At 44.3% G+C, this 21,899-nt stretch overlaps 1 long non-coding RNA gene across 2 annotated transcripts; it reads left to right on the top strand.

Annotated features, from left to right (window-relative positions):
• The first annotated feature begins 2,544 nt into the window (after window positions 1-2,544).
• Window positions 2,545-8,545, top strand: LOC138834367 (uncharacterized). 2 transcript variants are annotated; one of them, XR_011374085.1, is made up of 5 exons: window positions 2,545-2,650; window positions 3,071-3,182; window positions 5,344-5,539; window positions 6,369-6,501; window positions 8,370-8,545. It is a non-coding gene; the product is annotated as an uncharacterized lncRNA (long non-coding RNA). The 2 variants fall into 2 exon arrangements; XR_011374084.1 differs by lacking the exon at window positions 3,071-3,182.
• Window positions 8,546-21,899: the final 13,354 nt, after the last annotated feature.

Raw genomic sequence — 21,899 nt, 5'->3', positions numbered from 1 at the left:
CCCCTCCTCCCCTGGGTCCCACCCCCCACCCCGGGCCACAATTGCAGCCCTGACTGGGCCTGAGGCTTCTGGACCATGGCAATTGCAGCCTTACCTCAGCTCAACATTACCCCCACCCCTAGTACCGGCCCAGGGGATCGAATCTCCCCTCAGCCCCACCGCTGGAGGAGACTCTCCTCCATCCCCCTCCACTCCACACACCAAGCAGTTGCATGGTGACACTCCTGTGTGTATGTGTGTTTGTGTTTGTGTCTGTGTGATTGTTGGGGATAACCACCTCTCAAGGACTCAGAACATAGCACCCTTTGGGATGACTCAGCACACAGCACACTTCCAAAATCAGCACAAAGCACCCTGTGTAAATGACTCAGCACACAGCTCCCCTTGAAGGACTCAGCATGTAGTATGCTGAGTACTCTACCCAGCACCCTTTGAAGGAGGGAGTCTATAGCCCACAGTGTAAAGGACTCAGTGAATGGCATGCTTTGAAACACTCAGCACATAGCACTCTTTCCCAGGGACTCATCACAATCTGTGTTGAAGCACGCTGTGTAAAACACCCAGTGCACAGCTTCCTTAGATAAACTCAGCACACAGAACAATTTTGAAGGACTCAGCACATACCACACTGTGGAAGCTCTCAGCACACAGCACCATTTGAAGGACAGTACAGAGCACCCTATGGAAAGGACTTGGCACACAGCACTCAAAATACACTTCATCCCTCTCTTCTCAATGGCTCACACATAGCAGGACCCTTTAGGATGCATTAACACACCACAACTTTTGAAGGACTCAGAGTACAATACTTTGTGTAATGGACTCAGCAAAAAGCCCCCTTAAAAAAAAACCAGGATGGCCCACTCTTCTCAGGGATTCAGCACATAGCACCCTTTGGGATGACTCAGCAAACAGCATCTTTTTAAGGACTCAGCATATAACTCCCATGAGGGAAGGACCCAGTAAATAGCGCCCTGTGAAGGACTCAGCACATAGCTGTATGTCACAAGTTCAGCTGTCATTAGAATTAGGGTGCTTTCTTCAGTATCACCATTCTTCAGAAACACGTCACAAATCCTACCAGTTCACATTTAGACAAGCTGTGTTTTATGAGGGAAGTCAGCTGGGGGTCTTTAACTAAAAGCTTGGGGGCCCTGTCCCTGAGCTCTTTGGTTCAATGCTAGAGCTCTAACACTTGGAGGCACAGATCCAATTTTGTTTTTTGGGGTTTTTCTCTGACAGGTCTTATGGTGATAAGTAAGGCCAAGTTAGGGTATCCGTGGGCAAAGGCTCTTAGCTCAGCCTGGAGCTGACCTCTCCCTTCCCTGTTGCCCTGGAAAGCTGGGCCTCCTGGAGCTCTCTGGGCCTAGGGTTGAACAGACCTACTCAGGCATCAGCAATCAGGGTGAGCAAAAGTCAGCTTGGCCCTAGTAACTTGCCCAAATTGAACTCTAGAGGATAATGGCATGAGACCGCATGTTCCGTGTGTGGCCACCAGGGGGCAGGAGTGGCCCACAATAGGGATTGTACTTGTCACTTGTGTTTACTCTTGCTTCCCTGGGGCCCCCAATCATGATTCAAAGCCACCATGGACAGCAAAGTCCTTGAGACTCATACCTACAATTAACCATCAAAAAGGAAGTGGGGCTGCACACACACACACACACACACACACACACACACACACACACACAAACACAAACACACACACCACATATATGCAAAATCAGAGATTTCTACACTGCAGTCTTTGGGTATTCTCTACTTTTTCCCCCACTAAGCCTGGTGGCTGCTGGCCCAGATGTTTGGTGCATACAACATCACCTGGCATCTTCAATTTTGGAGGAACAGAATGGCTAGAAGGTCAACCTTCCCCCATCCCGGCTCCTTGATTGGGTCATCGTCTATCCAGGCCCTTTGGGGCTCCTTTACAGACTCGCCAAGATGCCTTCAAAAGGCATCACATACTGGGCACTGGTGGCTCATGCCTGTCATTCTAGCTACGCAGGAAGCTGAGATCTGGAGGATCATGGTGCCAAGCCAGTCTGGGCAGGACAGTGTATGAGACTCTTATCGATGAACCATCAGAAAACAAAAATGGCAGTGTGGCTCAAGTGGTAGAGTGCCAGCCTTGAGAAAAAGAGCTCAGGGACAGCCTTCACGACCAACAACAACACGGAGAGGCATTGCATGATGTCTTTGGGATTGTCATGGGCCAAATGTAATTGGAATTAATTATAATTGGAATTAATCAAGTCCTCCAAGACAAAGCAGTACCTCCTTTAATCCTGTGCTCCTCCATCTCGTCTCACCCCCTGGCCTTGTTCGTGCTTTGGGTCAGCATGGTTCTGGCTGGATGGGAGGGCTCCAAGGAAGATCCCAGAGCAATCACCCCACCTCCTTCTGCCCTGCTCACCCTGATGCTTCTGCTCTTTGCCATAGACCTTCTTCCTGGAATCCATCCATGAGGTCATCACCACCATCATAGTGGTGAGTGGTGGGTGTGGCCTAACTAGGGGCAGTCAGAGGTGGAAGTAGGTCTGGGACTAGGAGCTTCCACTTTGGGTGTGGGCTGAGGCCTGGGCTGACTTTTATTTCATCCTGAGCCTTGCAGTGGTAGGGAGACAGTTTAGACTTTACATTGAGTCAGGTAAGATTGGAATCTGGAGGACCACTTGTGTGGGGAAGGATGTGGGACTCAGGGGGCCACTGTTGTTGGTATTTTCTTGGGACTCCCCCCTCCCTCTCTCATCCCTCAATGGTAGAAGAAAAACTTCAACTCAGGGTGTGGGAAGAGGGGGCAGGGGAATATTTTGGGTTGAACCAGACTTGTGCTTCATATTAATCCTAGCCCCTACTTCCTATTTATCTGAGGAATGGCCATATGGGTTTGGGAGGGGGAAAAATCATCCTAGCTGAGAATGTGGATCAGTGGTAGAGTGTTTGCCTAGCATGCCAGAAGTCACCAATGGGCCACCAATAGGCCATTAGATGTCCCTTGAGTTTGGGCCAACTCCCTTCAGCCTCTGCCCTACCCTACCCCCAGTTTAACCTTCCCGTTGCCCGGCAGATGGAGGCCTGAGAGAAAGCCACTTGGTCACCTACTTCTGGTGGCTGCCAACGCTTTTGAGAGTCAGTATGTCACATAGAGAGTCGTCATCTACATCAGTCTACCGGAGAAAGTGAGAGAGCACTCCTCCCCTGAGCCTGGAAGCTGTGGGCAGATCTGGATGTGGGGCATCTGGGGCGGGACCTGCTCCTTGGGGGAATCCACTATGGGGTCGGGAACCCTGACCTCTCCTCTGGCAGTTTCCATGCTGTCTTCAAGTTGCTTCTGAAGCAGTGTTGGGGAGGGGGATGGGAGGCTCAGCCTGTGCTGGCATCTGGAAACTGCTGTCTGTGCTTTCCCTGGCTAGGAGTGACAGCAGCTCCTAAACACTCTCCTCTTCTCGATCTTCTCCTGAGACAGCCAGTGCATGCACTGGGCTTTTTCCCAACATAGCTCATTCAGGACCAACATCTGCTCTTTACACACCATGAGGGACTCCTTGATAGTTTGGATGTGTGCCAAAAGCTGGCTGCATCAATGGTGGAGCTCACCTGCTGGACTCTGGAAGTCCACCTCATCAGGCAGGTCATGGATGAGGGTCTGTGGCTCCAGCTCAGTCTGGCACTGAGCTGCTGGGTTGGCCATGGGGTGCCTGAAGCTAGCCCACCATTCTTGGGTCAGGAGTTTCCCCCTGTGGATCTCATCCTCCAAGAGCACTCTCAGAGCCATGTCACTCTTGGTCTGGGGAACCTCTCCATCCTGTGTGATGGTCACATGTGGTGGGGGGGATTCACCTAGTTACCTTTTGCTTCTCCAGGGCTCATCCCTTCCCCTTCCCCAGGGAAAGCCAGGAAGCTCAGCTGGGCTTGCAGGCATTCCTCCTGTGATCTGGTGGCTTCCAGGCACTTGAGAGTGTCCTGCCACTTCGGGGACACCACCTGGTCCCTCCAGTTTGTTGAGCCCTTCACTTGCATCAGCTGCTCCAGCAGCTGGATCTGCCTCTCTAAGTGCTGCTGCAGGGCCTCCTTCTCAGACCACAGTCGCTCATTGGAGACAATGTGCCATTCACAGGAGGTTCTGAACTCCTGCACTGGCCCAGGGACTGCTCCTGCTGCTCCTGAGCTGCTTGGCTCTCTCTCTCTCAGCCACCACTATCCATTTCTCTATCTTCTTCTCTGAGCAGTCCTACTGCTCCCGCAGATGTTTCTTCATCTGCTGCTTTGTGTCCAGGATGCTGGCAAGCTCCTCCTTCTCACTGCTCACCCGGTGGAGAGCGTCCCACAGCAGGGCCAGCTTTTCCTCCGGTTGTCTATCCCACACACATGCATATCGTGGGGTCTCAGGGGTCTCCTGCTGATCCTAGGCTTTCTCCTCCAGTCTCTGCAGTTGCTCCTGCTGCTCCACGTTCTGAAGACGGAGACTGGTTTTCCTGGACCTGGATATGAAGTTGTTCCTCCAGGTTATTCAACTCCATCTTCAGTACCTAATGCCCTCCAGCGCTTGTTGGAACTTGCATATTCTCTTCTTCATGTTGCTCCTCTGTATCTACAGCACTTCCACCTTCTCCTGCAACTCTGTGTTCACTTGCTCCAGGTCATCAAAGTTTCTGGTATTTTCCTCGAGCTGAAGGATCACATCATTCAGCTGTTTGAGGAACATTTTGGTCTTCTCCTTTGCAGCAGTGACCAGAGAAGCCACTATCTCCAGCTCTGCCACACGCCACTCTGTAGCTTGTAGGCAGCTGGTGACAGCTTCATGCTCCCTTTCTCTGTCATCAGCGGCCTGCTGCACTTGGGCCAGTGCACATTGTAAATCGCTTTCTGCCGAAACCAACCGCTGTATGGGTGCCTTTTGGATTTCTACCTCCATTTTTGGTGCTGCATGTATCTGGTCTATCTTCTCCCTCTCTTACTCCCATTGACCCTGCGGGTCTGTCTCCCTACTTCAGTGGTTGGATCTTGGCACAGAGTGCCTGGTTTCTTCTTTTCTGTGGTCCAGGGTGGGCACCATATGCAGGTAGCACCTCTGTGGATCCTTGGTGGGATTGGGACCCTTGACACTCTGGACCCTGGTGGCTGTGACTGAGTCCAAAGTCAGGGTAGGCCCATGGTCGGCATCACCTTTCGCTGGACTCTCCATTCAATCTCGCTCCCCAGTGGTGTTTGTCTTGGGGATCCCTCCCTTTTTCGTGTTCTTTGTTTTCTTGAATGTTTCAGGTCTGTCGGGAGGATACTGCTGGTGTTCTTGTGGCAGCTTTTTGCCCACAGTTCTCTCATTGATTCTTATTGTTTCAGACATCTGAGCGCCAGGACGGGAAAGTTGGGCTGGCCACATTCCCAGGCTCTAGAAAATCTTCTATTCTCCCACTCACTGACTAGGACATCGTTTCCTACTCTACCTCAAAGTCACCTGGAGTCTCTTGCTCACCACTCAGCCACCTCTACATTCCTCAACTGCTGATAGTGGTGTCACCCAACAGAGGGATTCCAGGTGCTACTGGGAAGCATGTAATATGGGCATGTCCACTATTCTTGGATCCCATTGGTGAAAAAGAATGATGAAAAAATGGGGGTGTGCCTGGAATCCTGGGATGCAGACCAAATGGGCCTAGTCAACATGACAGCAGCTCCTTTACCAGGAAAGTCTGTCCAATCCAGTTGGGGACAAGAGGGAGACCTGCTTTAGCCAGATGGCTGCACAGATTGTGTGTATGTCTGTTTTTGCCAGTCCTGGACCTTGAACTCAGGATCTGGTCACAGTCCATGAGGTGTTCTTGCTCAAGATTAGCCCTCTACCACTGGAGCCACACAGCTCTACATCTGGCTTTGTTGGCATTGAGGTTGGACAGGTGTCTCAAGGACTTTCCTGCCTAGGGTTACTTTGACCATGATCCTCCTATCACAGCCTTGTAAGTATCAAGGAGGACTGGTGAGAGCCACTGGTGCTTGGCTAATCATTGTTCGGGATTATGGCTTCCTCAGTAGCCTGCAAGCCTTCAGCAATGCAAGGTGAAGTATGCTTTGGAGCCAGATCACTCAGACCCAGATGGCCATACTGCAAAGTAAGAAAATGTAAAAATGCCATCCTGCCACTTTTTTCTGTGCAATTCCCCCGTTGCACAGGGCCTGAAGTTCTAGGATCCCAGGATAGCTTGTGTTTCCAGCGGCTGCACCCCAGCCTATGGTGATGAAAGCTGAGGCACGGTTACCATGACCTGAGTTCAAGACCATGCTTGGCAAAAAAAGCAAAAAGCAGAAAAAAATTAGCTCCCTGGCTTGCAATTCACGCTGTTTCTCCTACCTTTGATTTTGAACTTAAGGCCTGGGTAACTCTGAAGCACTGTGGACGAAGGGGAAGCTCACCATGCTTGAAGACAAGAAAGTGAGGCCTGGTCCCTAGGCATGAATTAAAGTCCCAGCCCTGGAAAAATTCTATTTATATATATTGTAAAGGTAAGATTTCTACTTACATATAGATTTTCAGTCCATGTCCTGTTTGTATTGGTTATTTATTGTATTTTTGTTTTATTCATTTATTTTCCATTTTTTAATTGTGAAAATACTGTACATAGGGGATACAATTACATGGGCAAGATAATGAGTACATTTCATATCAAGCATTGTAGCCTCCTCCTTTGTTTCCACTTCCCATCCCTTCCCATGTTCCCTCTCACCCCCCCAACCAATCCTCCCTGCTCCTCCCCCGCACTCCCCCTGCACCAATGTTGTAAAGTTCATTTTTGACATAACGACTTGTACATCTCATTGCTGCAATGGGTCCACCTGTATCCCTATTTAAACGATTAATTTTTCCTGTTTCCCTCCACAAATTATACCGACATCAAATACAGTGAAAGCAGGTGTTATACTGTGGGAGAGGGACGTACAAAGCAACAAAGAAATAATATTATACATGTGTTAGAAACAATCACAAGAGAGAGAAAAATCATTTGAGTACATATCTTAGGGTTCATTTCCCTAACATCACCTTATCTGACCTATTCTGCTTGACCCAGACATATACTAGATATTGCAAATAAGGGAAACCATGGGACCTATGTTTCTTTGGGCCTGGCTTACTTCACTTAATATAATTTTTTCCAAGTCTTTCCATTTCCTAATAAATGGGGCAATGTCATTCTTTCTGATGGAGGCATAGAATTCCATTGTGTATATATACTACGTTTTCTTGATCCATTCATCTACTGAGGGGCATCTGGGCTGGTTCCATATCTTAGCTATAGTAAATAGTGCTGCAGTAAACATAGTCGTGCTGGTAGCTTTAGTGTGGTCTTGTTTGTAAACATTTGGGTAAATGCTCAAAAGTGGGATTGCTGGGTCATAGGAGAGTTCTATGTGGAGTCTTTTGAGGAACCTCCATACTACTTTCCAAAGTGGTTGAACAAGTTTACACTCCCACCAACAATGCAGTAAGGTTCTCTTCTGTCCACATCCCCTCCAGCATCTGTTGTTATTAGAGTTCTTGATTATAGCCATTCTAACTGGTGTGAGGTGGTATCTCAATGTTGTTTTGATTTCATTTCTTTTATGGCTATGGAGGTTGAGCATTTCTTCATGTGTCTATTGGCCATGCTTCTTTCCTCTTCAGAGAAGTTTCTCTTTAAGTCCTTTGCCCACTCTTTTATTGGGCAATTGTTTCTTTGAGGATGTGTTGTTGGGCGATTTAATTTTCTGATTTCCCAGTATATTTTAGATATGAGATTTTTTATTGACTCTGATGACACACATTCCATTCATGATATTGATGACAACCCATCACATAGTATCTAGATTTGCACATGTGTTCTCCATCATGTCTGACACCCAGGACTCTCAGAGAAAAGGAAAACAGGTATCACACTCAGCTTCTTACTCCATGATCCAATTGTTGGCAGTGCTGGGATCTGAACTCAGGGCCTAGCAGACCCAATTCAGACCCTGAATGGGTGTGTCAAAACTGCAACCTCAAGCCAATGAAGCTGCCAGGGCATTTCCAGACCCTGAGATTGAGCTGCAGGAGTGGACAAAATAGCCATACATGGATAGACAGGTGGTAGAACAACAAAAAAAATATATTTGTACATAGTGCCAGAGATATCTACGTAATATTCAATGACATCAACTACATTCCTACTAACTCTTAGGACTTTATTATGCCACCATTGAAGGAATAGTATTCTTTTCATGCTTAATTAACCATTCATTAAGATGAATCATTGTCCTAGGATCACTGCCTCTAATTTTGGACTTCACCAATACACGCAGAAACTTCTCATTCAATCATGCGTTTGCTAACATTTCATTGTTATTCCCATGCATAGGAACAAGTATCTTGGGATCTCCCCGCACTGGTAGGTGTCAGGACCAGGATTCAAGCTCAGGGCCTATTTTGCCGCATGGGCCTATGGTTTCCCTGATGGGCCGTTAGCCTTCTCCAATGCAAGGTGAAGTACCATTTGCAGCCGTGTAATTCAGACCCAGGATGGTCACCGTGCAAAACAAGAAAATATAAAAAATCCATCCTGCGACATTTTTTCTGTCATTTTTCTGTCATCTTTTCCTGTCATTTTTCTGTCAGTTTTTCCTGCAAAGTTTTAGAGCCTAGGATCCCAGGATCGGCTACAAGCCCATGGGAGCCCACCAGCCTGAGGTGATTGAAGCTGAGGCAGAGTTGTCATGAACTGAGTTCAAATCCCATGCTTGGCAATAATAATAATAATAATAATAATAATAATAATAATAATAATAATAATAATAATAATAATAACAATAGCACACCCTGGCTCAGAATTCTCACCATTTTTCTGCCACCTCTGAGATTCCAACTCAGGACTGGGTAACTTTGTTGCACTGTGGGGGAAAGTGAAGCTCACCATCCTTGAAGACTACAAGGTCAGGCCTAGTCTCAGGGCCTGAACTGAAGCCCGAGCACTGGCAAAAATCATATGCTCACCTACTTTATACATAGGATCTCTCTTTACATAGGGATGTGGAATGCATCATGCATTCAGTGTAGTTATTCTTTTTATTGTGTGCCTTAGTCATGGATGCATTTTGTATTTTATTGTATAAGATGACAGCTATAACTGTGCTGACATGGATGGCAACTGATTCCCATGAATATAGAGTTGCCTATATAGCATACTGCATCCTAGCTGAGACCCAGGACTTTCACAGGACAGAGAAACAGGTGCAACGATTGGCTTCTCACATCAGGATTCATCTTTTGGCAGTGCTGGGATCTGACCTCGGGGTATGGCAGGACCAATAGGCGAATGGGTCCAGGTAAGCACACCAGACTGTGAGACACTAAGGAGCGAGGCCATTCCCAGGACCTGAAATTGAGCCCCGTGTGGGCGTGGGGCAGGGCGGAGAAGGGGAGCATAACAGTCATCCTTTCATAATCTAAAGGAAGTATGTAAATAAGTACATATTTGTATAGAGTAGGATGGCGACCAGTGATGGAATCCAGTCTACCTTGTGACTAATGATTCTTGGATCTTCCCCAATGCCTCCATTTCATGACTGTGATGATTATGGCCATGTTTCATCAGCTCTTCATTAAAAATAATCTATACCCCATAAGTCCTGCCTATCATTTCCTACTAGCATCAAACTGGAACTACTCATTCAAAGATGAGATCCATCGAATTCCATGACTCTTCCTAGGTCTGGAAATGAGTATCTCAGAATCTCCCACCATTCCCTCAATGCATGGGGGCTGACCAGGATTCGACCCCGGGGCCTACGTTGCTGGGTCGGCCTCTGGATCTTCTGATGGCCAACAGGCCATCAGCCACACCAGGTAACCTTCACTCTGCAGGCCACCGTGTTTGGACCCAGCATGGTCAGCATGCAAAGGAAAATAAATGTAAAAGTGCCAGGTGGAACTTTCCACCGCTTTTATTTCCCCTCGGGGCTTTTATTTTTCCAGCAAGCCCCTGGATCCTAGGGTCCGAGGTCTGTGGGTCCAGAGGCTGCAGCCTAGGATGATCAGAGCTGAGGCAGAGTTGCCATGACTTGAGTTCAAGGCCCGGCTCTCGCAAAAAAATAAATAAATAAAAAATTATGAATGAAGCACCCTAGCTAAGAACTCACACTGTGATACTGCTAGAGCTGGGATTTAAACTCAGGTCTGGGTAACCCCATTGCACTGTGGGAGAAGGGGAAGCTCACCATCCTTGAAGACTAGAATGTCAGGCCTGGTCCAGGGCTTGATTTGAAGCCCAAGCACTGGACAAAATAACAAGCCCAACTCTTTTACATATAGGATCTCTATTTACATACAGGTTTGGTATGCATCTTGCATTCAATGTAGTTATCTTTTTTTTATTTTGAGTCTTATTCATGGATGTATTGTTTATTTTATTGAGTATGGTGACAGGTATATCTGTGCTGACATGGATGACATCCTATTCCCATGGCTATAGAGTTGCCTATATAGCATTCTCCATCCTGGCTGAGGCCCAGGACTTTCACAGGACAGGAAAACAGGTGGATCGATGCGCTTCTCACATCAAGATGAATCTTTCGCAAGTGCTGGGATTTGAACTCAGGGCCTAGCTGGCCCAATTGGTGAATTGGGTCAATTTGAGCACACCAGCCTGTGAGCCACTATGGAGCTAGGATGTACCCAGGTTCTGAGACTGAGCCCTGGAAGGGAGGATCAATATAATCATGAATTCATCGTTTAAATACAGGATCTATATTATCATACATGGATGGGTGACATCTTGCATTCAGTGTACTCGTTCTCTTTATTTTGTGTCTTATGCATGGATGTAATGTGTATTTTATTGATTATGATGACAGATATAACTGTGCTGACATGTATGGCAACCCACTCCTTTGGGTATAGAGTTGCCTATGTAGTAATCTCCGTCCTCCCTGAGACCCAGGTCTTTCTCAGGACAGGAAAACAGATGGATCGATAGGCTTCTCACATCAGGATAATCTTTTGGCAGTGTTGGGATACAAACTCAGGGCCTAGCAGGCCCAATTGGTGAATGGGCAAAAGTGAGCACACCAGCTTGTGAGCCACTAAGGAGGTAGGCCAGTTCTAGGACCTGAGATACAGCCCTGGGAGAAGGGGATTAGGAGGGGGGAAAATAGTCATGCATTTGTAAGTGCAAGTTAGTATGCAAATAAGTACATATTTTTATAGTGTAGAAGAGATGGAGACCTGTGATGGGAACTACCTTGTGACTACCAATGCTTGGATCTTCCCCGATGCCTCCATTTCATAACTGTGATGATTATGGTCATGCTTCATCAATTCTTCATTAAAAATAATCGATATCCCATGAATCTTGCCTATCATTTCCTACTCACATCAAGCAGGAACTACTCATTCAAAGATAAGATTGATTGCATTCCAGGACCCTTCCTAGGCCCAGAAACCAGTGTCCCAGGATCTCCAGCAGTTCTCTCATAGTAAAAGGGCTGACTGGGATTCATTCTCGGGACCTCCATTGTCTGGTTAGCCTGTGGCACCCCAAAAAACCAGCAGGCTTTCAGCCATGTCAGGTCACTTTCACTCTGCAGGCAGCCATGTTTGGACCCAGAATTGTCACCATGCAAAGGAAGCCCCAGCACTGGACAAGCCCACCTCTTTTAAACATAGGATCTCTATTTACATAAAGATGTGGCATGCACCTTGTTTTCAGTTAATCTTTTTATTTTGTGTCTTATTCATCTATGTATTGTGTATTTTATTGAGTATAGGAGGAAATATATAACTGTGCTCACATGGATGACAACCTATTCCAATGGGTATAGAGTTTCCTATGCTTTCTAGATCCTAGCTGTGACCCAGGACCCAGCATAGGAAAACATCTGCAAGGTTTGGCATCTCACATCAGGATGAACCTTTTGGCAATGCTAGAAGTAGAACTCAGGGCCTAGCAGAACCAACTGCCAAATGGGTCAACATGAGCACACCAGCTTGTGAGCCACTAAGGAGGTAGGCCATACACAGGACGTGAGATCTAGCCCTGAGGTGGGGGTGGAGCACCATATTCATCCATTCATAAGCTGAAATTAATATGCTAATAAAGGCCTGTTTGTATAGAGTAGGAGATGTGGTGAGCTGTGTTGGAATCCTATCTTCCATGTGACTACCAATTCTTGGATCTTTCCCAATCCGTCAATTTCCTGAATGTAATTATTATTGTCACACTTCATGCAGTCTTAATTCAGATCTTACCTATCATTTCCTATGTGAATCATGCATGCACTTCTCAACTCTTCCCTAGGCCTGAATTCAAGCACCAGTACTGAAAAACAAAACATTTATAGACATTTTAAATATTGGAGTTATATCTCTATATTCATTTTAAATCATGTTTGTTGGAGTGATTCATTATATTTTATTATTATTAATTGATTGATTGAGTTAGCATTTATTTTATGGCCTGTGAGTACACCTATAACATTTATTACATTTGTTCCAATCTATTCCATAGCATATAGCTTTGAATACATAACATGCACATCATACTTAAAACCCAGCACTTGCACAGAAAAGGAAAACAGGTGTCACACATGGAATCTTACACCAGGAAGAAACTTTGGCAATGATGGGACCTTGACTGAGGGACTAGGAGGCCCAATTCCTGAAGGGGTGAGTGTCAGCATGGCAGCATCTAGCCATGCAGGTGCCAAGTGGATCTGAAGACCTGGGATCGAGTTCCAGGTTTGGCCAAAATAGCAAAAATGTTCTATGCATATGATGCGATACAAATAAATATAAATTTAGATATTTACATACTGCCAGAAATATCTATTTAGTGTTCAATGACACATACTACGCTCGTACGGATTCTCAGGTCTTTAGTGAGGACTCCATTTAATCAATAGTATTCTTTTAGTGCATAATGAACTATGAATTAAAATCAGTCGGTGTCCTGTGATTATTGGGTCTAATTTTCTGCTAGACTGATTGATGAACTACTCATCGAACCATGACATTGTTCACAGTCCTCTGGTGCTCTTATGGACAGGCAATAGTTTCTCAGGCTCCCCAGCCCTTTGGAAGTGGCATGACCGGGATTCAAACTCAGGACCTAGGTGTCCAGGTTGGCCTATGGCTTCACTGCCAGCCTGCCAGCCTTCAGCAGTGCCAGGTAACCTACAGGTTGCAGCCATGTCATTTGAAACCAGGATGGTCACCATGCAAGGAAGGAAAACCAAGAAACCGCCGACCATCCACAGATCGCGGTTTTTTTTGGTGCTGATTTCATTTTGTTTTCCTGTCAGCCCCTGAGGCGTACCATCCCATGATCGGCCGTGAGTCCAGAGGCTGCACCATCCCAGCCTAGGGTGATGGAATCTCAGGCAGTGTTGCCACAACTTCAGTGCAAGCCCCGTGATTGGCAACCAATCAATCAATCAATAAAATTTTAAAATATTAGAAATATCTGGGCGCCGGTGGCTCACACCTGTAATTCTAGCTACTCAAGAGGCTTAGGATTGTGGTTCAATCCAACCCAGGCTGTACAGCCCATGAGACTCTTATCTCCAATAAAGCACTAGAAAACCAGAAGTGGTGCTGTGGCTCAAGCGGTAGTGCACTCGCTTTGAGCTGAAGAGTGCATGGACAGTGCCCAAGGCCAGAGCTCAAGCCCCACGAAAAAAAAATTGTAAAAATACTAATGAAGCTCCCCAGCTTGGCATTCAAAACTTTTATTTTTCCTCTCAGGCCTGGCATTTGAACTGAGAGTCTGGGTAAATCTAATGCACTGTGGGGGATGGGGAAACTCACCATCTTTGAAGACAAGCAATTCAGGCCTGTTCCCTAGGCCTGAATTCAATCCCAATCCTGTTAAAGTAATATTCATCCACATTTGAAATAATGATTAATATCTACATACTTATGTTTACCCCATATTATTTTACTGTGTATTTATTTTATTTCTTGCACTATTCATTCATTCATTATTTATATTGACTATTATTACACTTATAACATGTATTAAATTGATTACATCTTATGAGAACTATACAGATTAGCATATGTATTATATATCTTACTTCAGACCCAGGACATTCACAGAAATTCTATAGTAGATGATCCCATGCTTAGAAAAACAGAAAGAATACACCAACCAAAGTCGAATTCATCCCTAGGCACCCCAGTGGCTCACATCTTTAATCCCAGCTACTCAAGAGGTGAGAACTGGAAGATGAAATTTCAAAGCCAATCCAGGCAGAAAAGCCTGAGAAACGACATCTCCAATTAACTGGCAAAAAGCAAGGCTACAGGTATAGCTGAAGTGGTAGAAAATCAGCTATGAACAATCAAGCCAAGAAAGAGCAAGCTGCATTCAAGTGCAGAGAGAGGGGAGTAGGGGAAGAAAGCAGAGAGAAATCCTCCAAAAACAGAGAAAAAAACAACAGTACACACATCCCACCTAATTTATGGCACCAACAAACTGAAAATAAAAAATCAAGCTTGTACAGTTGTATAACTTTACATGAGCACATATGCTTTTAGGTACACTTCAAAGCTATGTTTTAATAATATCTATGTAGATATATTAAAAATGTATGTATATATATATATATATATATATCTTTAAATAAACTAAAAAACTAGCCAATGAATAAATACTTCTGAATTAGTGCCTTAACCATGGCTTTATAAATTATATATATTAAAAGTGTATTCCAAGTTCCTTTCCTCAGAATCAATCTTTAATAAGTTTGTTCATTCACCAGGTGACAGTGGCTCACACCTATAATCCTAGCTACTTAGGAGGCTGAGATCTGAGGATGGGAGTTCAAAGCCTGCCTGGGCAGGAAAGTCCGTGAGACCCTTATGTCCAATAAACCGGAAATGGCACTGTGGCTCAAGCATTAGAGCACTTGCCATGAGTTGAAGAGCTGAAGGTGGGCAGCGAACCCTAGAGTTCATGCCCCACCACCGACAAAAAAAAAAAAAAAGAAGAAGAAAGAAGTTTGTTCGTATGGATCATAAAATTCTAACCTTCTGAGCTTTAGGAAACTTGCCTTCCTTTTCTTCCACGGTCTTATGCTCTTTAGGCAAGTACTCCACTACTGAGCTACATCCCAGTCCCAATGTTTTTTTTTTTCTATTTATAATTCACTTTATTCCCAAAATGCTTACAAGTACCTACTGTCCTCACAGAATTAGTATTCATTCAGAAACCCAACCTTTTGTGGTATGAGAACTCTCCTACTGTATTTTGTGGTAGGCACTGAGGAAAACTCACACGATGCAATTGCAGAGAGTTTATAGTTATAGAAATAACTCTAAATACAAATAACATCAATTGTCCCTCTAGGGAGGAATGATGTACTCATTTTCATTCTCACTCTTCATGGCAGATGTTCAAAATGGAAACACCAATGTGCTATGCTGAAATGTAAACGTTTAAACCCCTTTTTAAAAAACTCTCATGTTATAAAATCAAAATGTATCAAATAAAGGTGAACCTTAAAGTGAACTTTAAAAAATATGAAAAATGCTAATGAAGCTCCCTGGCTTGAAATGTGTGCTATATTTTTGTCTGCAAGGCCTGGGATTTGACTCGGGGTCTGGGTAACTCTTGCACTCTGCGTGAAGGGGAAGTTCTCTACGCTTGAAGATCAGAAAGTCAGGCCTCTTCCCTAGGCCTGAATTCAGGCCCCAACCTCGGAAAACGTAGTCTTCACATGTATTTTAAAGATAGGATTGAACTTCCAGACAGGTGTTCAGTCTATATCATGTTTGGTGTGGTTATTCATTGTACTTTTTGTTTTATTCATTTATTTACCATTTATTTTATTGACTGTGATGACACCTAACCATGTATTACATTGTTTACACCCTATCACATAGCATTTAGATTTGCAGACTTGTTCTCCATCATGCCTGACACCCCGCACTCTCACAGAAAAGGAAAACAGGTGTCACACTTGGCTTCTTACTCCAGGAGGAAATTTTTGGCTTGCTCTGAGATTGAGCCCCAGGGTGGGCCAAAATAGCCATACATGGATAGGCAGGTGGTAGTATACCAATAAATACATAATAGTACAGAGTGCCAGAGCCATGTATCTAGTATTCAATGACATCTGCTACATTCCTACCAAGTCTTAGGTAGTTATTATGCCTCCATTGAAGGAGTATTATTCTTTTCATGCCTAATTAACCATTAATTAAGTTCAATCAGTGTCCTAGGATTATTGCATCTAATTTGAGTCCAGACTGCTGTACGAACTATTCAATCATGAGTTGCATACCATTCCATTGGAATTTCTTTCTTTTTTGGGGGGGGGGTTGCAGGCATGGGGCCTGAACTCTGGGCCTTGGTGCTGTCCCTCAGCTCTTCAGCTCAAGGCTAGTGCTCTACCACTTGAGCCACAGCGCCACTTCTGGCTTTCTTCTTTTTGCTTATGTGGTGCTGAGGAATCGAACCCAGGGCCTCAGGCATGCAACCCAAGCACTCTACCACTGAGCCACTTTCCCAGCCCCTCCTTCGGAATTTCTAAGCGCAGGCAGGAGTCTCTTGGGATCTCCTGCCATTGGTAGGTGTCAGGACCAGGATTTGAACTCAGGGCCTGTGTTGCAGTGTTGGCCTATGGCTTTCCTGACAGTCCGCCAGCCTTGAGCAATGACAGGTCACCTGGGCGTGGCATCCATGTCATTCAGACCTAGGATGGTCACCTTGCAAGGAACCATAGCCAAGAAACCGCCTACCATGTACGGCTTGCGGATTTTTTTACTGTCATTTTCATTTTGTTTTCCTGTCAGACATCAGGTCTTAGGATTCCAGGATCGGCTTTGGTTCTGGAAGCTACACCCCAGGTTAGTGTGATGTAAGCTGAGACAGAGCTGTCACAATCTGAGTTCAAGCCACGTGCATGGTCAAAAACAAACAAAAAAATTAAATTAAAAAAATTAAAACAATTTAAAAAATTTTTAAAACAATTATTTATCTCCCTGTTTTGCAATTCGTGCCATTTTTTCTGCCAGGCCTGGGATATGAACTCAAGATCTGGGTAAATAGGCAGCACTGTGGGGCTAGGGGAATCACACCATACTTGAAGTCAAGAAAGTCAGGCCTGTTCCTAGGCCTGAATTCAAGCCTCAGTCCTGCAAACTATACTCCTTATATGCATTTTATTTACATTTTAAAGACAGGATTTATACTTCCATATAGTCAGACAATATCATGTTTGGTATGGTTATTCATTTCATTTCTTGTTTTATTCATTTATTTACCATTTATTTTATTGACTCTTTGAGCCCTATATGGTTTATTACATTGTTTACTTCTTATCACATAGCATCTAGATTTGTAGATGTGTTCACTATAATGCCTGACACCCAAGACTCTCTCAGAAAAGGAAAACATGTGTCACATTTGGCTTCTTACTCCAAGATTAAACTTTTGGCACTGCTGGGATCCGACCTCCGGGCCTAGCAGGCCCAATTCATGAATGGGTAAGGGTGAGCACGGCAGCCTCTAGCCAATGAAGCTGTGAGGTGGTTCCCAGGCACTGAGATGGAGCCCCAGGTTTGGCCAAAACAGTGATAAATGGATTGGCAGATGGTGGTATACAATTAGTACATATTGATAGAGTGCCAGAGCCATCTATCTGACTGAATGACGCCTACTACATTCCTACCAACTCTAAGGTATTTATTATACTGCCTTTGAAGTAATATTATTCTTTTCATGCTTAATAAACTATCAGTTAAAATCAGTCAGAATCCTAGGATTATTATATCCACTTTTAGGCTCGACTGATGCACGAACTACTCTTTCAATCAGTGTTCCTATGCATAGGAACGAGTGTCTTGTGATGTCCTGCCATTGGTAGGTGTCAGGACTTAGATTTTTAACCCAGGGCCTATATTGACAGGTTGGCCAATGGCTTCCCTGATGGCCCACCAGCCTTCAGGAATAGCAGTTCAGCTCCACTTTGCAGCCATGTCATTCTGACTCAGGATGGTCACCCTGTAAAGAAAAGAATAACGTAAAACCCCCAGTCTTCTGCAGCTAGGGACTTTTTGTGCTGTCCCACTTTTTTTTTTCTTCCTGCAAACCCTCTGGGATCCCAGGATTGACTATGGGTGAGAGGCTGCAGTCCAGTCTAAGGCAATCAGAGTTGAGGTATATTTGCCACAACCTGAGTTCAAGCTCCATGGTTGGCAAAAAAAAAAAAGAATAAATGAATAAATAAATAAATAATTTAAATAAATTGAAAATAATCCCCCTGGTTTGGAATTTCTGCCAGTTTTCTTTCCTAGCCCGGGATTTGAACTCAGGATCTTGGTAAATCTGTAGCAATGTGAGGGAAGGTGCAGAGTTTCTACTACTTGAGTTCAAATCCTGTGCCTAGCCAAAAACAAAAAATTAAGTCACTGACCTCATCTGGGGAGTGGGAGGGTAGCTGTGGAGGTGGGAGGGAAGGGATGGCAAGGGGAAAACAAAGGAGGAGGTAACAGTGCTCAATAGTAAATGTACTCATTACTTTGCTTATGTAATTGTAATCCCTCTATACAATATTTTTCAACAAAAAATGTACAAAAAAGGAAACAACTTAGAGCTCAGATAAGCACTTTGCAGGTAAGGGAAGCATGTCTGAATAGATATACAAGATTATACACTGCTGCTTTTAAAATATTCAGTTTGGAACTGAATAAACATAATTGCATCTATTAAAAGTAATTCTCACTGTCTTGGAACTGGGGTTAGTATTTCTGCCACTGCTGGGATTTGGTCTTACCATCTGGGTAACTCTTTTGCATCGTAGGTGAAGGGGAAGCTCACTGTCCTTGAGGAAAAGAAATTCAGGGTACAATTCCCAGGTTCTAAATTAAGTCCTTATAGTGGAAAATAATATTTATGTACATGTGTAATATATGTTACATTTTACATGTGTATGTTTATTACAAACTGTGATTTTTATGATTGATTTTGTATTTCTGTATTTCCAATTTTTTTCATTTACTTATTGTTTATTGTATTAGTATTATTATACACATAATATTCATTACATTTTGCACATCTATTATATAATTACACAGTATAATTTAGGACATTGACTCATTTTTCATTAATACTTTATTAAGTGTTGAAACCTGATACAAAATTAAATGGAGGCATTTGTCACAGCCTTCACATGTTTACAGTCTCTCTCAAATATGAGCTGTGACTTGTTTATCTTTAATACCTTCCTATAGGGATTTCTTTAGATGATTTATACTCAGAAGCCTTTCCTTGAGGATAGGCAAGTTGAGAGATAAAATTGTAAGGGTGGGACTGGGAATGTGGCTTAGTGGTAGAGAGCTTGCTCAGCATGCATGAATGCCAGGGTTTGAATCCTCAGTGCCACAAACTCAGAAAAAGCCAGAAGCTGTGGAGTGCTCAAGTGGTAGAGCACAAGCCTTGAGAAAAAGAAGCACGGAGACAGTACCCAGCCCCTAAGTTCAAGCCCCAGCACTGGCAAAACCAATAGGCCAGATGTCAGTGGCTCATACCTGGAACCCTATCTTCTCAGGAGGCTGAGATCTGAAGACCACAGTTCAAAGACAGCCTAGGCAAGGAATGCCTGTTAGAATCGGATCACCAACGAACCACCAAAAGGCCCCACGTGGCACTGTGGCTCAAGTGGTAGTGTGTTCGCCTTGAGATGAAGGGCTCAGGGACAGTGCCCAAGCTTGAGTTTGAGACACACAATGGGAAAAAGTGAGAGTTAATCAAAGTACTTTTCCTATTTGCTAATTAGGAGAACATTCTCTGGAAAATGAACTCTGATGTACACCAGAATTGGAGTCAGAGCTCAAGGTTCAAGTTTAGCAGATCCATCTGCCCAGCCTCTCAGACTCTAGCATTATAACCTTGTGTCCTGCAGGGTTCTGAAAGGCCCATTGTTGAAAGGCTTAATATGTTCCCCAAGCCCTTTGTGATAAACAATTGACTTGTATTGTCAATGTCATTACACTTCTGACCTAGCAGAGCACCAGTAGCTAAGACCCATCCCCTAGCTCAGGAGACTGAGGTCTGAAGATCACAGGGTGTAGCCAGGCAGGGCAGGAAAGTCTATGACACTCTGACTTCCACTTCTGAAAGGGCAGATGTTCAAGAGCTTCCTGGGTTTCCCTTGGTGATGAGAAGTTACTTGTACTTGAGTTGAACTCAAGGCCTGGGCAATGTTTCTAGCACTCTACTACTTGAGCCACAGCACCAATTCTGGCTTTTTCTGTGCATGTGCTACAGAGGGATCAAATGCCGTACTTCTTGCATGCTAGGCAAGCACTCTCACACTAATCCACATTCCCAACCCTCTCATCTTTTTCTTAATGGTAGTTTCTACATAAGTATGCTACCATTTTACATCCCCCAAGTTTAATTTTCTGAATATCAGTTATTTCAAAAACCCTGATCTTCTCTTTCCCTGCCTGATTTGTGACGGTTCCTGCCTTGGTCTCATAATAAAATGTAAATAAAGGCTGCTGAGATCTTAAGTGTGCACCATATAAGGACACAGGCCTGGAACTCTGGAAGAGCAAAACCATGGACCTGAAAAAAAGAGAATGATGCAGTATGTGCAACAAGCCTGTCTGAAAAATAAATCTGTACATAAAAGGAAAAGCATTGCATACAATCTGTTTGCACTTAGGGAGGTAATATACACACATAAGTAGGTAGGACACTCATACATAAACTTGGCCTTCTCTTTTTGAATTTTTTTGGTGGACATCCCAGGGCTTAAACTCAGGCCCTATGTGTATCTCAGCTGTTTTGCTCAAGGCTGAGACTCTGCCACTGCCACAGATCCAATTCCGGCCATCTGGTCGTTAACTGGACATAAGCGTCTGCCAGGCTTTCCTGCCTGGATTGGCTTGTATCTCCTGCTCAGCTTTCTTTCTCAAAGCTGGAACTCTACCCTCTGGGCCACTGATTCACTTCTGTTTTTCTGGTGGTTTATTGGAAATAAGAATCTCACAGACTTTCTTGCTTGGGTGGGCTTTGAACTGAGATCTCCTTAGGAGACTTCAAGTTTCTTTCCTCAGGATTCACCAAGGATCTGCTCCACACAAACCCTTAGTCAAAATCTTGAGGGGTACTAGAGAAAAACGGAAATATGATGATGCTTCTAGTGTGTTCTAGATACTTAAGGTTGGAGACAGAAAACACTCACACTTATTAGAAAATTTCATAGGCCTAGGGAGCAATACAGAAAGCATGAGGATCACTCCAGCTTTTGGTCCTCTCATCCTGAGACCGTAAATTCACTGCAGCTCAATGCTAAGTGATTGAACTGGCATGTCCTGTGGACATTTGCAGCCAAAATCATGTCACACTCTTTTCTCACTTTTGGCTTCAAACCTGTGGCCAGAGGAGGAGGAGAGAAAATCCTTCTCAGAGAAAGCACCTATAAAGAACATTGGGTAGTTTACATATAAATTCAAAGCATTGGAATGATGCTGTTAAGTACTCAGATTGTCCAGATTAAAAAATGAAGAAGAAAAGAAAGGCAGGTGCCAGTGGCTGCTGACTATATTCCTAGCTCCTCAGGAGGCTGACATGTACAGAATCTGAAATGTAGAGAATCTGAGTTTGAATCCAGCCAGCATAGGAAAGTCCAAGACACTGTTATTTCTAAGAGATCACAGAAAACCCAGAAGTGGCGCTGTGGCTCAAGGTTAATGCAATACCCTTGAGCAAAAGTAACTCAGGGACAATGCCTATGCTCATAGTTCAACCCCAGGACCTGCTTCCATGTCTTTGTGTATGTGTGGATGTATTCCTATAGGTGAAGCTCCAGAGTAGCTATGATGAAAGGCACCAAGCTAGAAAATTTGTTTTCAATACAATGATTTCATAACACAGAGACTG

This window comes from Dipodomys merriami, unplaced genomic scaffold (assembly GCF_024711535.1).
Source record: "Dipodomys merriami isolate MVZ:Mamm:240054 unplaced genomic scaffold, mDipMer1.0.p SCAF_2127, whole genome shotgun sequence".
NCBI classification, from domain to species: Eukaryota; Metazoa; Chordata; class Mammalia; order Rodentia; family Heteromyidae; genus Dipodomys; species Dipodomys merriami.
Note: the sequence above shows the minus strand (reverse complement) of the source record. Positions and strands in the feature narration are given on the sequence as shown.